Raw genomic sequence first — 15,150 nt, 5'->3', positions numbered from 1 at the left:
TAGATTTTGCATAAAGCTAGTTTTTGATGCAAGATTTAATTTGCAAAGGCTATCTTAAAAGCATTTCTGAGGGTAACACATAAGTTGAGTTTATGGGGGGTTGTCGGTCATGGGGGAGATACTTCCATCCCACCAGTTCTTACACTTATTTTATCGATAGACACACAGTTCAAAATACTCAAGGCACATAGAGAACCCCTTCTTTTTGAAAACACAGCCACACTAACCACTCACACACCAAGGAGGTACTCACGTCGAAAAGCTAATCATTGTAATCAAACCATAGCATGTTCTTGACCAAGGACACGGCTATTCGGATAGGTTTAACACTCTAGAGAGGTTGTACACTTTACCCACAAGATATGCACAGGCTCCCACCTTAACAACTGGTGGAGTTGTCATAACGAAACACAACGACCTTAGAACGTAGTCATAATATCCACCCATGGGGTACTAAGATACCAGGACCCTTAGAAGATCCACAGGAAGGATCACTTAGCAATCCCAAGGCTCTGACATAGCATTAACAATATCACCAGCCAGACCTTGGGCTATGTACCATTTAAGTCTTCTCCTGGTCCCTATAGCCACTACTGACCTCCGGGTGGGTACCGAACTAAGTTGGAGAGGTTATATCAAATCCTGCTCATTCAGGCTATGTGGTTGTACGAATGGATACTAGGTAGGATGCCACAGCGAACCGATCCTTATACGACCGAGGCAAGTGTTTTCCAGCAAGAACACCACAAAGGTGAACCTTGCTCCAAGGTAGTTTTCACCTTTGTAGGGTACCTTACTCACCCTCGTCAACAATACTCTAGAGTTTTTCAGGAACACCAATCTTATACGCACACGCACTAAGCACACAAAACTTCATATTTTTGAAAAAGGAATGATTAACATATGTAAATAATTGGGTTCTTTCTTTTGAGCAAAGCAATCCTAAACATGCTAGTAAACAAGCATTCATCCAAACAATCATTATAGTTGATGTTAGGGACCTTCTAGGGTTTCAATGGAATAAAGGTAACAACATCAAGACATGGCATAAACAAGCTAGGTCATAACTATTCTAGCATATCTTTAAAACCAAAGCTATTAACTTAATCATGCATATTTATATTGTTTGAAACAATGGCTTTACGGGTTGTATTTGAAAATATAGGATCAATATGATCAATGGTTATAGGACTTGCCTTCGTTGAAGTCATCATCCGCTCATTCTTTAAACTCCGAATCTTCGGGGTCTTCCTCGAACGCGCCTTCCTCTAACAATCGCAACAAACGACAAAAACACACACATAAATAATCAATTTAAAGATTAAAATAAAAACTAAATAAATTACAAAAATTATGAAATTAACATGATTGGGTAGATCTTGAATTTAGATGAATATCGGTAGAAGAATCATTGAAAACGGAGTTAGGATAGAGCAGAAACAGGCTTCAGAAGTTTTGCTAGGAGAGAAAATCAGAAAAAAGAAAAGTAGGAATATTCTTGGAATATTCTATTTTAAAAAAAATCGGCTCGGCTCAGGGTCGACTCAGCTCGGCTCGGTTTTGATGGCTTGGCTCGGCAGGGCCCACTTGTCAGCGACCGCGAGAGAGGAATAAAGGAGGGAGAGCCAGCCCGGCTGTTTTGATGCGGAGAACGAGAGGGCGAGAGGGAGAGAGAGAGGGGTGAAGGGCGGCGGCAGCGCGTCGACGAAGGTCAGCGGTGGGCTTTGCCGGCCAGCGGATCGAGACGGCGGTGGCCAGATTCGGTCGGCGGGGCGGGTCTGGCCAACGGAGAGGGGGCGAGGGCATCGGCCTGCGACAAGAAGCAACGGCCGGCGATGACGGAGAAGGCCCAGGTATGCTCCTCTGGGGGAAGGAAGAGAGAGAGGAGAGAGAGAGAGAGAGGGGGCGGGGAGCTCACCGGCGGTGGCGACGACGCTTGGAGAGGAAGGGAGGGAGGCGGCGGAGGTGAGGGAGATGGTAGTACTGTTCACCTATTTTATAGGGGCGGAGACGGGGCTGCGCGAGCGTGAGGGGGGGGGGTGACACGGGGCACGAGAAGGCGGCACGAGGCGCGAGGTCTGCCTGCGACATGCGGCGATGGATGACGCGATGCTGGGTAGGGCGGCACCGGTCAGGGGGAGAGGAGAGGGAGAGAGAGAAAAAAATAATTTTGCTTTCTTTTCTCTGAGAATCAAGGTGTGACAAGAGAGATGAAGCTATGGGTCACTCCAAACATAGAATAATGACCCACTGTGTACAATTCCAAGTGGCATTATCCATGGGCATCTATGGTGGACGCTGCAGTATATTTTTGTTCGGATCAAATGGAGTCAAATTAAACGAGGGTTGCCGCGTGCATGACCGGCGCCTCTATATTATTACCGCATGCTCTCAATCTGGGTGCATGCATGAAATGCAAGCTCTAGAGGATATGCCCATACCGATCCGCCGCATCACAGCACGATCCATAGATAATAAAGCAATTAAGCAGGTGATTAGTTAATTGATTAATCATAAACTATTCGAGGATTAGAATATGCTTATAATAAATATATTGAATTAATCGAGTGATGAGGTGTTGGACGAGAACTCCAGCCCAGCACGCGATGGGCTAGTTTATCATTGACCGACTCCCAGTCCGAGGGCGCAGCACCGGCTCGATTAGAAAACCGGAGACCTAAACCGGTTCAAGCCTGCGCCCTGCTTTTGGTTGAACTAAGTTTAATGGGACATAATCGCCCTGGATGGATAGGATCGTCCTCATGAGTTGTATAAATATGTTATGACGAGAATGTGTTTAATTTGATGTATTAGATGATACGAGAACATATTTACTTCTTAAAAATTATATATTCTATTCATATATAACTTAATTATTTTATAAAAATAATAATTTTTATATTTATTATTATCAACAAACTATGCTAATTAGTACTAATTATTACTGATTTCAATTAATCATAATTTAAGTTATCAATAATCATCATTAAATACTCACAACAATAATTAGTTATGGTTAATAACATCTAATTGTAACTAATGTTTAACTGAAAATTCTTAATAACCACCGATAGTCACTAATCATCACTAACCATAAGTGATTAACAGTTGACAAAACTTGTATAGTTGGTTCGGCCGATTTTGCCGCACGACTCGATACAATATTTTCTCCGTATATTCTATTAATCTGAACCATCATATTCCAGATGAAATGATGCGAAACAAACCAAACCCCACAGTGTGCTTAGACCCTACACCTAACTCATTCATGTATCTGTTCATTCAACCAACCAAACACACAATTAGTTTCAATTTGAAACATAAGTTAATTTGGGTACGTGAAAGATGAACACAGTTTCACGTGAAATCTATGTAGAATTTCTACAGAATTCATGTGTTCTCTAACAGTTTTTTGCGACTACTATTTTTTGTTAATTACATATTCTAGTTCATGTTGTTAATTAATTTGTCGGTCACAATACTGCACCTTACTCCCCGTTTCATTTTATAAGGCATGCACGCATTTCAAGATACAAACTTTGGCTAACAATTAGCCAACTCTGTTAAAAAATAGTGCAGTCGAATTCGTATTTGAAAGTTTTTATGACACTATATTGCAAGAGCAATTATCAGTTGAGTTAAACTGTGTCTTATATTTTGAAACCAAGGAGTACTTTACATCTGAGAAATAACGTGCATGAGTTATATATAGCACCCAAACGAAGAAAAAAATCAAAGGAAAAATAAAATATGCATGACACGTGGCGTGGTCTTAGAGCGTTTCTATCACTATAATCAACCATTAACTATAAAAATTATATATGTTAACACAATAGATAAACCCTTCTAATAAACTAGCTATATTATTTTCCCCTAATTTAATACGAATTCATATGTAATAGGGTATTAAAAGTCCGCATACGTCATATAATTTACTATAGTCTGACTATACGTTAATAACTAGCTTTTCTTTCTGCTCATATTAACTCTCTAACAAGTAGATAAATATATAATGTGAACATCTTTATAACTTATGAATTGTTAGAAGTGCCTTAGGTGCATGCATGAGGAGGGGTGATCCAGATATGTCGACATATAGTAGCTTACGTAGTTGACTAGCTGAAAATTAGCTTCCTTTTCCATTTTCCTATAGCGTTGAAAAAGAAATGTGTGTCTAGTAGTACTAACGCTGGCTTAAGTATCTTTAGGTACTGAAATAGTGTATCTTGCATGTGCACAGTGCTCTGAATAATTTGCTTTCTAACACACGATCGAGCACCGGAATAAATAGACAGATCGAATCTAACGTTGGAGCAACATAATTAACAAAACACAAAACAATTACTAGAACTAGTATCCCTCCATTTCAAAATGTAAGGCGCGATTTGATCCGGTGCCGTCCGTCTATAAGGCTACACTTTGAGTGTTAATATTTTTCATAATACATTGCCAATGAGCCTAAAATTGGCATCGTAAGAAAGCACTTTCAAATATGAATTCAATTGTATTAAATTTGTATCATATAAACTACACATTTTTGGACTAATTGTTAGTCAAAGATTAAGAAGTTTGAACCTTGAATTGCGTGCGCACCTTAAAAAATGAGAGAGTAGTATGCTTAACATTGATTTTTTGTGAGGGTAGGCTGAAATATGATTGACGTTGGATCCAGCCGCTTCGTTGCGACTTGAATAATAGTGAGGCCACTCTCGATACCTTATTTTATATGTGATGTCTAAAAGGAGAGTAAGAAATTGATATTAAAAATAAAATTTTAATATATGCATATATGTTGCTTGTTTTCTGAGGTATTTAAAATAATTTATTATCTCACAATTATCTAAGATTTCTTAAATAGCTAGTTTATTATATAAGGAACAAACTACATTTTTGTTTAAGCAGGACCTGTGATTACAGTGGTTCTGCGACAAGCATGGCAGTCGGGTCACTCTATTAGCAACTGTACGGGCTCGACTGGCCGCGTCGCAACCTGAGGATCTCATCACAGTATGGGGCCGTGTGTCGCCGGCTTGTTGGACAGCGGCAGCGGCAGGGCCGTGTGTTGCCGGATGGTGCCGCCTTGGAGAGCGCCATCGGCAGGGCTGCGATTCTCGGAACAATAAAATATTATCCATTATTGCTCTCTTTCCGTCACTAGAGTGATTTTGGTTTTTGCGGATGGTTTTATGGTGTTCTTTATATCAAAAACAAATTTAGTGGGACATATACTCCCTCTAATTTAAAATAAGTGTCATTTTAGGTTCTGCATTTAATTATTTTACACTTTAGTTATAATTTTTTTATATATTAATTTGCATACTAAAAAATAATACGTATATATGTGTCTTGAATAGTATTTTTTATGATAGTATATATTTGTTTTATTTATTAATATATTGTAATAAAAAATAGTAGTCAAAATTATATTTTAGAAATATGTTAAGATTTAAAACGGTATTTATTTTAGACTGGAAGAAGTATTTAACTGCTAAGCAAGCATCACCGTCTTGCCCCGGGAGAACATGGTCAAACACTTGCATTTTCTTTCTTTCTTTTTTATTTTTTTTACGATGCTGCATGCATTTTCTTTTCTTTTCTTTTCTTTGGAGGGAAATCTTGCATGCATTGCTGTACCTGAATCGCGCTGATTGCAGGACATGCATAGGATGCGCCTTGGCACTGGATTGCACGTTAGGATTGCGTTCGTAGGCCCAGCCTAGCTCAGTCGGTCCAAAGGTATTTGAGCCCGACGGGACTGTCGTGGCAGCCCCTGGACCCAGGCACGGCGGCGGGCCAAGGCGCTGCAGCGGCCTTGTTCCGAGGCGTGGCGACGTCCTCGTTCCCCGGCGACGGCGACGCGGCCTACTTCTCCAGCGATGGCGGCTCTCCCTCGTTCGAAGCATTTCGCGGCACGACGTGGTTCCCAGGCACAACGGCGGCGGCCTTGTTCCGAGGCAAAACATGGGTTCCTTCGCAGGGCAGCCTACTTCTCCGGCGACGGCATGGCTGCGATGCCCGGCATTCCTGCGTGACCTGACATCCCCGACGCGGCTAGGTACAGGGCGCCTCAGCCCTCTCGCGCGACGGCCGAAGCTAGTCCCCTCCCAGCCTCCCAGGCTTGGTGGACGACGCAGCTCCCCTCCCAGGTGCGTCCGACACAGTCCAATCCCAAGCACGGTAAGCTCAGAGAAAAAATGACATGGAATTTTGTTTAATGTTAAAGTTGATAGTCTCGTAATTTCAGTGAATAGAAAGCAATTTGGGCGTCATGTGATCACAAACTGCAGTGGAAAGATGAAAACTATATGCCAATATATGAAGCATCTTCATTTTCAGAGAGTGATGATAATGACGAATTAGGAGATGAAGAGGGAAATATGAATATCTTTTGTGATAATTTTACTAATACTTTATTTGCTATGAGAGAGTATATTATTTATGGGAGAATATTTTTATGGATAAAAATTCAAGTTTATACGAATGATGTATTTTTTGCTACTTAATTATGTATTTTGTATTTTTAAAATATGCTACAAGTTCAATCAAATGAGAAACGTGTCACAAAATGGTAAACAGAGCATCAAAACTCACTACTGAAAAAAAAAAGATCAGGTAAAAAAACATATATATGTTCTCCACAAGCTGCTTTATTAATTAGCTATGAAAATAGTGATAATATTGATTAGGGTATTCAATCTAACTTAACAAACGTGGAGTTCACCCCACCATATTCATTCCAAAGCTTTTGACCCTCAAACTTTTTTTTTTGGTAGACAACACACAAATCAAACTTTCAGTATATAGGAATTGAGATTTCACTATCGAGATATAAACTTCTAATTCGACCAAACTTTTTGCGAACATGAATCTGTATCAGAAACATGATTTCATTTAAAAACGTTGTCTCTTTGATTTTAGTAATTTCCCATGTTCAATTCAAGGAATTACACATGTAATTTTCTTCATGTTGATTGCACTGAAAAGCATGCACTACATGAAAAACAGATAAATAATGACTACATGAAAAAGCATGCACTACATGAAAACAGATAAATGACTGGTTTAGATGACCAGTCACTGATGATAATGATAATAGTAACGAGTTGTAGTTATGACACATCGCTAATGATGATTCATCAGTGACGGGTCATCCTAAACCAGTCATAGATGACGGATTAAAGTTATGACCTGTCACCTATGACGACTCATCAGTAATGTGTTATCATAACTAATCATTAGTGACTCATTAATGACTAACTCTTCAGTGACAAGTCATCCTAGTCAGTCATTAGTGACGAGTCAAATTATAACCCGTCACTGATAACTAACTCATCAGTGACATTTATAATTATTTTTATAGATGTATACGATCGATATGTATATAGAGCTATCATTTCATATGGTGCAAAAGTACATGTACTCCTGATTTATGCCATATGTGTGCGTGTATATATATATATATATTTATTTATATAGTGATATATCCATATACTCTAGTTATTCTATGTTATTTTTCTCTAATTATTAGAGGTATATATATATACAATACAGTCTTGAGAATATATGTATATGATACTATTTTTTTTTTATCTTCTCTTACTTTTTCTTACCTCAGTAGCACTAGAATATGAACTATTGTACATTTCTGCTCAAGTTTGATGTAAGGGGTGGACACAAACGTGCGTTTCGAAAACGATGCAGAAACTTCAGGGGTGAGAACTCAATCTTACAGTCTGTTTTTGGCCTCAAAAAATTCGTTGAACCCGACAAATTCGGGGAGAAACAGATGTAATTTTTTTGTAGAGTAAAATATGTCAAAATCAAGGTCCAAATGAAAAAATTATGCCTATTTTTATTGAAGGTTACTTCGGGTCACTTATCAAATTACAATTCGGCAAAAAATCAGTCATAAGTGATGGGTTCATAACCGTGACCCATCATGACCTTCGGCAAAAAAATGTTAAAAGGATAAAATATTCGGCTTCCTTCAGAACACACGCGAGGGTGAGATGGTAAGGGGCAACACACACAACCGGAGGTCGCGAGTTCGATTTATACGGAATGTAGAGTATAAAAACAGTGTGAAAAATAGCATGTGCCATGTAGCGAGAGGTGATGGGCCCTGCATTGGGATGGCTCAAGTGAAAAATATATATTTTTTAACTTTTTTGTCCAAAAAACATAAAAAAGTTCATCAGTCATAAGTGACGAGCCATATAAAACACGAAAAACATTTATCAATCATAAGTAATAAGTCATAATGACCCATCACTTATGATCTTTATTAGTGTCAGTCAAGTTATGATTCGTCATTGACGAGTCTTTTTTCCATCACTATGATTAGTCATCAATGATGCGTTCGAGCTGATAGCCGTGTGACCTGTTATTCATAACGGTTATCACCCATTATTTACATGATGGTTTATAATTAGTACATGATCTGTGTGGCCAATCCTGGCTCCGCGCCCTAGTATGGTTTGACAAATCTAAGTTCAGGTTCTGAAAGATGGACAAAATAGAGGAGAGATAACAATTCTCAAGAAGTTAGAACAAGGGAGGCATACGCTGGCAGACCCTCTGCACTACTATAAAACATCACATATATAGCGTCTTATCAGTACCGATTTGATAGTAATCGGCACTGAAGACGTATCAGTGCCGGTTCTTAAACTCCTGCGTGCGAACAACAGCTAAGGAGATAAGAATCGGCATTGATAGTCACAAGTGTCGATTCCAGCTACGAATCGGCACTGATAATGATACATCAGTGCCGGTTCTAGTTATGAACCGCCACTGATAATCGTTACTATCACAACTCATCTTAAAAAATCATAACTTTTTTACACGAAGTTCGATGGGAAAAAACTTTATATGAAAATTATAGCTTTTGATGAGATCTACAACTTTTTAGTTGAAAACTTTTTAAGGTCATTTAAATGTCCAAATAATTATAATAAAGTTGCAGCAGTGGTCGATGACAGATCACATTAAAAAAATCATAACTTTTTCACATGAAGTCGGATGGGGAAAACTTTATATGAAAATTGTAGCTCTCAACGAGATCTACAACTTTGTAATTGATCACTTTTTTATTTAAGATAATGTATACATCTAAATAGCTATTCAAATGTTCGGTCAGAAGATATCAAAATGATTTATTTTGCTACTATACTCATGAACGGACGATAGCTGAGATGGTTATAGGGGTCATGCGTACTCACATACTGTGAGATCTTGAGTTTGAGTCTTTATTGCCGCATGCGAACGAATATCACGTGACTTTATGAATATTGGACGTGGTTGGGTGGGCAACCTCTAGTCGCGAAAAAAAAATTTAAAACTTTTTTAACCTGAAAAACATTGAATCGAACCAACACTGATAGTCAGTAACTATCAGTACCGAGTAATCAGCGTCGGTTCAAAATCCGTCACTGATGACGATTTTAAACTGGCAACGGTGAGGTGTTTTAGGATAGTGCTGGTTGTTGCTGTCGATAAAGTCGATATATAAATATTCAAGTGTCATGAGACGGTGAAAAACACAAACAAAATAGGGAAGCGGGGAAGAGACGAAGCTGTGGGCCATTCCAAACATAGAATAATGACCCACTGTGTACAATTCCAAGTGGCATCATCCATGGGCATCTATCGTGGATGCTGCTATATATTTTTATTTGGATCAAATGGAGTCAAATTAAAGGAGGGTTGCCGTGCATGACCGGCGCCTCTATATTACCGCATGCTCTCAATCTGGATGCATGCATGCAAATTCAAGCTCTAGAGGATATGCCCATACCGATCCGCCGCATCACAGCACGATCCATAGATAATAAAGCAATTAAGCTGGTGATTAGTTAATTGATTAATCATAAACTATTCGAGGATTAGGATATGCTTATAGTAAATAGATTAATCATCAACTATCATAATCTGGATGCATGCATGTATGCATGCAAATGCAAGCTCTAGAGGATATGCCCAGACCGATCCGCCGCATCACAACACGATCCATATATAATAAAGTAATTAAGCAGGTGATTAGTTAATTGGTTAATCATAAACTATCGAGGATAAGCACTGCTTTGTCGCCTCGGATTAGAATATGCTTATAATAAATCAAATTAATTAATCGAGAGTGATGAGGTGTTGGACACGAGAACTCCAGCCCAGCACCCGATCGGCTACTTTATCATTGACCGACTCCCAGTCCGAGGGCGCACCACCGGCCGGCGACCTAAACTGGCTCAAGCCTGCGCGCTGCTTCTTAGTTAATTCCAATTTGGAACACAAGTTATTTTGGGGTACGTGAAAGACGAACACGGTTTCACGTGAAATTTCTGTAGATTTTCTGCAGAATTCATGCGTTCTCTAACAGTTTTTTGTGACTACTATTTTTTTTGTTAATTACATATTCTAGTTCCTGTTGTTAATTAAATTGTCGGTCACAAAACTACACCTTACTCCCCGTTTCATTTTATAAGGCATGGACGCATTTCAAGATTCAAACTTCGGCTAACAATTAGCCAACTCTCTTAAAAAAATGGCGCAGTCGAATTCATATTTGAAAGTTTTTATGACACTAAATTACAAGAGCAATTATCAGTCAAGTCAAACCGTGTCTTATATTTTGAAACCAAGGAGTACCTGTAAGCTCAATTTGCATTGAAGGAAAAAATTATTATGCAGGTGCTTGATGATTGGCAACACTCTCTCTCACTCTCTCTCTTTGAGCACCTTCATTGTACATGCCCTAACAATACCACTCCATCTATTTGGTAAGATTTTGATTATCTCTTCGCCGACGGTTACCTTTCTCCTGGGGCAGTGTTCATAACCACATACCACAATCGCAGGTCCCAAAGAATCGCTTCATCCCTTTTCGCTTGGAAGAAGTGTGGCAAACTACACTCATTTCTGATAAATCAGTTGGATTCCTCTATGCAGTGGTCATCATTTGATCGAGTTTTTTTTATGGTGAAGTGGCGCTTGTAAGTGTTTGAAACTTGTGGATGGTTTCTCCTTCCTGTCATCATGCAAGGCTGCTTCACTACAGGGAAACATTCAGCTTGTTGATATTGCACTAGACAAGAAAAAACCTACATAAATGACCCACAGGTGATGTAACTGCATTATCTTAGAGTCATTAATAAGAAAATATTTAGCTGTTAATCAGAATGGCTTCTGTTTCCTAATGTTACAGGAGTTGAATGATACAGCCAACAAGGAAATGGAATGGGAAATTCTGTCCTCTGCACACAAGTATGTAATTTTAGGAGCAACGCCATGTAAAGTCCCAGATGGTACTTTGAACTTTTCTAGTGATTGAACATGCTTTGTACCATACCATGAATAGCTCATGCGAGCAAAAACCCAAAAAAAGGTGGTAGCATGCTGTCCAATCTTTTGTCTACTCTCAGGTGATGTAACTACATTAGCTTAGAGTCGTGAATAAGAAAATTCTGTAGCTATGATTCAGAATGTCTTCTGTTCCATGTGTTACAATTTTACAGGGGCATACTGACAGCACAGCCAACAAGGAAATGGATTGGAAATTTTGGTCCTTCTCTGCATACAAGTATGTAATTTTAGGAGCAACGCCATGTGACAACATTCCTATGGATTTTTTATCCTAAGGGTCGCTTCTTTGAACTTTTCTCGTGATTCAGCATGCATTGTACTATGAGTCCATAGTTTGTGCAAGCAAAAACAGATAACAGGTGGTAGCGTGTGCTCAAACAGAAAATAGCATACATGGCCCCAACAGTGAAGAATATGCACAGATGTACTGTTTGTTGATTCGTTAGATGCAATGCAGCATGACAGCATTTCCCTGTCGCAAAAGCATGAATCATTCCATTACAATACTCTCGTTATTCACGTGCACTTCTAGGGTACACTAATCTACTGTCAATTTTTGAATGATGTAAATCCGAACAATATTATTGCTTTGATAAATTGGAGACGTCGCATAAGTTGATATATTGGAAAGTAAAGTTAGAAATGACTGAAACATTGTACTTCAATTTTACAACAGAAGAAACTAAGCAAGCATCATTAGTGCCCTTGCATCAAATGAGCTCGCATTCGTTCATCGACTGATATGTTGTACAACTTATGAGCCCAAAATAGATACTCCTTCAATTCGAGGTTCACATAGTTCCAATCTCCATGTTTGCATTGCAGTTTGGTTGGCTGAGAAGTATTGAGTAACAGTAGGTGGAGCTGATGGAAACTTGTATCAAGCTGCCGAGCAAAGCCCATGTACAAGCTCAAAATTAGATTGCACAGCACGAAAAATGATGCAATAAGACAATATAACTATAAAGATTTAGATCATTGCTGTTAGGAAAGAAGCAGGGTGAAATATATGGCACCAGATACCTTTTGGGTCTCAGTCTCAAGTTCTTGTAGTCCTCCTAACTAAGAAATTTATCCTTAACTTTGAGCCAGTCAGCTGGTTTTGTCTGGAAGATTGCTATATATCCTTATCTGTCAGCCTAACTGTGAAAAGGGGGAAAAAAGGGAGTAAACATGTGTGCTGCCCAGTATATAGTAAACAAAACAAACATACCCATAAAAAATAAGCAGAAGTCCTATCCTAATATTTTATCCCAAACAAAAAACTCAAACACAATTTAAAAGAAAAAGGAGAATGAACAGCAAAGCAGTATACAAAAAGAGTAAAAAAATACAGGTACTTTGCCGAACAACATGATATACTCAGAGGTATTAAGAAGATCTGATTGTTTGATCAATCTACCATTGATCTCTAAAAGTGAGCCTTTCACGCAGCATCTATAAAAGTTTAGCATGAGCAACACTTACTACAGAAAACAATGATGTTAGACATGCTTGGTTGTAAGATCAAGGGGACTAACCTCACAACAAAGGATTCATCATTTGCACAAACTTTGCATAATGCTGAATTTTCTTGCAAATGTTGTGCATTGTGCAATGTAGAATCAACATATCAATTCATGCTGCCATTTATATAACCAGGAAACATGACTCAAACAATCCAGTTACCCTTTTGCGTTTCCCAGTTACTTTCATCTCCCTGTGATGTGACTTGCCCAGTTATTCCTACTTCCTCTTTAAAGCAGCATGGGTTGGAGCTAAACCAACCACACACAATCTAAGTCATAAGAAAAAGGAAGCAACTATAAGAATAGAAGTTAAGGCTCATTAGAAATCTCAATATGCACTAAATAAGAAAACAAGAAGGTGTTGACATTTTTCAACTAGAGTTACAACAGAAAATAAGTACCTAACACAAGAACAGATAATTTGTTTGTAGATAAAAGCAATAACACAATTATGTATTAAAGTACACATTTGGCATCCTTACTTACTACTGAGAGACAATCCCCTTTGAGGAGACACACGCCATAGTGAATTATTGTCGGCCTTAGATCCATGTTGTGAAAATGCAAAGTTCACCAAAAGATCATCCATTATAACTTTTTTCTCTAAGAAGCTCAATATTGACCTTTTGATATTGAAAGCCTACCCGTCTGGATGGCGGTACACATACTGATCATGTCCTGGATTGAGAAAATCTGCCCAAGAAAGCGATGGGGTCTAATTAGAGTAATTGAAGCAGAATTCTTAAAATCAGTATAAACATTTTGTTCTTCTGGCTCAACGTAATGGTATAAACTTAGAGAACCAGAATGCAGACATAAGAGGCTCAAAAAAGAAAAAAAAATAACCACGAAATCCATGATCCTTTTCCAATTTGGAATGTGGGACACAAAAAATTTCCTTGAAGAAATAAGTTGGATGCTGATACTGTCACAGTGTTTGTATCTCCATGTTACTGGCCCTACTCAATCACACGAGAGAGTGCTAAACACTTTGTTCAATAATAATAATAATAATAATAATAAAATAAAGTAAGCCCTCAACATTCATAAGCTTCCATAGCCTTACAAGGATGACAAATTTCACTCTCTCTACTCTAAGAACAAGCATACCTCGACGGCGGAGGGCGGACACGCGGGGAGTTCAGCGGCGTCGGGGACGATGAGTGCTCGCGTCTCATCGTTGACGGCGGCTTCCTGCAGCAGGGGCATGTCAACTGGCGGTGCCTCTAGGGTTGCAGCTTCCTCCGCCATTAGTGGGGTTCTTAGGCCTCACCGTCCATGGTCGATCTGATGCAGAGCTCGCCGTCGTGGCGGCGGCGGCGAGACAAGTTGAGGCATTAGCAATGGCAAGGGAGAGGGGCACACATACAGGAATGGGAGCATCTAGACCGTCAGATCGCCTGATGCAACAATCATGGAAGCACGTCCGCGTGCTTCATATATAATCTAGGGTGACTGGTTGCCCGCACATTAATATATTATATGCATAATTTTATTGATAAACGTATTTGTATGTATTGTTTTAGTCTATTTTAATGAATGATAGGTAGATATAAATATATGTTTATAGTCTGACTCGGTAGATGCAACCTTCCTCGTGCAGCGGGCTTTCCTATCAATGTTATAAAATCACATGCATACAAGCAATAAATTAGAATCTTAGCTCTCGCATCCGCTCACACGATATCAAATTCAGTCAATCAGATAAAAACTTAGCTCAATCTATCCAGATATATACAACTAACTAAATATTTTTTTTTAACAAATATAACTCTACTCAACATACTTCCCCTCAACCTGCGTATATGGTCTATACAGGCAACAACACATGTGGGCAACCAATAGGGTGTGATTGGTTATCCATATGGAAGGTTCCTGGATTGCGGATGCGTATAATCTTAGAGAGAAGTGTGTTTAGTTGTCCGCAAATACTATATTCTGTTGTCAGTGTCACAAAGTCATCTTTATACAAGTAACTAATCATAATCTTAACTCTTGTATTCATTTATGTAGCCTTATATTTGATCAATCAAACAAAAACTCAGCTCAGTCTATCCAAATAAATATAACCAACAAAATACTTTTCTTTTTCAATAAATATGATTCTACTCAGACTGCTCCTCCTTAACCTGCATATACGATTCATACGATCAATCAATCACACGCTAGGAGAACGAAGTGAACTCATAAAGAAAATTTTGTTATACATCACTAAAGTTAAATTTTGTAGTCACTAAAATTTCTAACCTTTAGATTTTGCTTCCAAATTTATGTCCGGATGACC

At 38.8% G+C, this 15,150-nt stretch overlaps 1 long non-coding RNA gene across 1 annotated transcript; it reads right to left on the bottom strand.

Moving 5' to 3' along the window:
• Window positions 1-12,051: 12,051 nt before the first annotated feature.
• On the bottom strand, window positions 12,052-14,254 carry LOC133920731 (uncharacterized). The gene is made up of 4 exons (XR_009910164.1): window positions 13,977-14,254; window positions 12,879-13,559; window positions 12,382-12,501; window positions 12,052-12,243 (listed from the first exon to the last, which is right to left on the bottom strand). It is a non-coding gene; the product is annotated as an uncharacterized LOC133920731 (long non-coding RNA).
• Window positions 14,255-15,150: the final 896 nt, after the last annotated feature.

Source organism: Phragmites australis, chromosome 6, assembly GCF_958298935.1.
Source record: "Phragmites australis chromosome 6, lpPhrAust1.1, whole genome shotgun sequence".
In the NCBI taxonomy this organism is placed as follows: domain Eukaryota; kingdom Viridiplantae; phylum Streptophyta; class Magnoliopsida; order Poales; family Poaceae; genus Phragmites; species Phragmites australis.
The sequence above is the reverse complement of the archived record's forward strand: the minus strand, read 5'-3'. Positions and strand labels throughout refer to the sequence as shown.